Source organism: Homarus americanus, unplaced genomic scaffold (genome assembly GCF_018991925.1).
Source record: "Homarus americanus isolate GMGI-L3 unplaced genomic scaffold, GMGI_Hamer_2.0 scaffold6317, whole genome shotgun sequence".
Classification (NCBI taxonomy): Eukaryota; Metazoa; Arthropoda; class Malacostraca; order Decapoda; family Nephropidae; genus Homarus; species Homarus americanus.
Window position 1 is genome coordinate 21,004,093 of NW_024730668.1, and position 2,283 is coordinate 21,006,375.

Sequence of the window (2,283 nt, forward strand, 5' to 3'; positions counted from 1 at the left end):
AACTAAAATTTAATGTGCCTAACTATTTAAGTACACTCCAGAATAATACACAAGCACCAAGAAATGACCTCGAAAACCCATAAGTGGCGAGTAATTAGCATTGCAAAAGTAATTAAAATATTCTAAAAATCATTTGAACATTTTCTAAAAGCCATTTGAACAAGTTATAATCAAGATATCAAATTTTGGTTAGCAGATCCTTAAGCAGCACATTCAGGAGTACCTATACTGAAATTTTCAACAAAATCCATTTTTTTGGCCGAAATTACGAAAATTATAAGTCTATAGCCTTAAAGGATTTTTGGCCAAAAATACGTTTTCTCTCTGAACTAAAATTTAATGTGCCTAACTATTTAAGTACATCCAGAATAATACACAAGCACCAAGAAATGACCTCGAAAACCCATAAGTGGCGAGTAATTAGCATTGCAAAAGTAATTAAAATATTCTAAAAATCATTTGAACATTTCTAAAAGCCATTTGAACAAGTTATAATCAAGATATCAAATTTTAGTTAACAGATCCTTAAGCAGCACATTCAGGAGTACCTATACTGAAATTTTGAACAAAATCCATTTGTGGACGAAATGCCAAAAATTGTAAGGCTTACCCCTTACAGAATTTTTGGCCAAAATACTTTTTCTCTCTGAACTAAAATTTAATGTGCCTAACTATTTAAGTACATCCAGAATAATACACAAGCGCAAAGATATGACCTCAAAACCCATAAGTGGCGAGTAATTAGTACAAAAGTAATTAAAATATTCTAAAAAATAATTTGAACTTATTTTATAAAAGCCATTTGAACAAGTTATAATCAAGATATCAAATTTTTGGTTAACAGATCCTGAAGCAGCACATTCAGGAGTACCTATACTGAAATTTTGAACAAAATCCATTTTTTGGCCGAAATGACAAAAATTGTAAGTCTAAAGCCTTAAAGGATTTTTGGCCAAAAATACTTTTTCTCTCTGAGCTAAAATTTAATGTGCCTAACTATTTAAGTACATCCAGAATAATACACAAGCACCAAGAAATGACCTCGAAAACCCATAAGTGGTGAGTAATTAGCATTGCAAAAGTAATTAAAATATTCTAAAAATCATTTGAACATTTTCTAAAAGCCATTTGAACAAGTTATAATCAAGATATCAAATTTTGGTTAACAGATCCTTAAGCAGCACATTCAGGAGTACCTATACTGAAATTTTGAACAAAATCCATTTTTGGCCGAAATGACGAAAATTGTAAGTCTAAAGCCTTAAAGGATTTTTGGCCAAAAATACGTTTCTCTCTGAACTAAAATTGCCTAACTATTTAGAGTACACTCAGAATAATACACAAGCACCAAGAAATGACCTCGAAAGCCCATAAGTGGCCGAGTAATTACCATTGCAAAAGTAATTAAAATATTCTAAAAATCATTTGAACATTTTTCTAAAAGCCATTTGAACAAGTTATTTTCCAAGATATCAAATTTTGGTTAACAGATCCTTAAGCAGCACATTCAGGAGTACCTATACTGAAATTTTGAACAAAATCCATTTTTTGGCCGAAAATGACAAAAATTGTAAGTCTAAAGCCTTAAGGATTTTTGGCCAAAAATACTTTTTCTCTCTGAACTAAAATTTAATGTGCCTAACTATGTAAGTACATCCAGAATAATACACAAGCACCAAGAAATGACCTCGAAAACCCATAAGTGGTGAGTAATTAGCATTGCAAAAGTAATTAAAATATTCTAAAAATAATTTGAACATTTTCTAAAAGCCATTTGAACAAGTTATAATCAAGATATCAAATTTTGGTTAACAGATCCTTAAGCAGCACATTCAAGAGTACCTATACTGAAATTTTGAACAAAATCCATTTGTGGACGAAATGCCAAAAATTGTAAGGTTTACCCCTTACAGAATTTTTGGCCAAAAATACTTTTTCTCTCTGAACTAAAATTTAATGTGCCCAACTATTTAAGTACATCCAGAATAATGCACAAGCACCAAGAAATGACCTCGAAAACCCATAAGTGGCGAGTAATTAGCATTACAAAAGTAATTAAAATATTCTAAAATCATTTGAACATTTTCTAAAAGCCATTTGAACAAGTTATAATCAAGATATCAAATTTTGGTTAACAGATCCTTAAGCAGCACATTCAGGAGTACCTATACTGAAATTTTGAACAAAATCCATTTTTTGGCCGAAATGACGAAAATTGTAAGTCTATAGCCTTAAAGGATTTTTGGCCAAAAATACGTTTTTCTCTCTGGTAATTTAATGTAC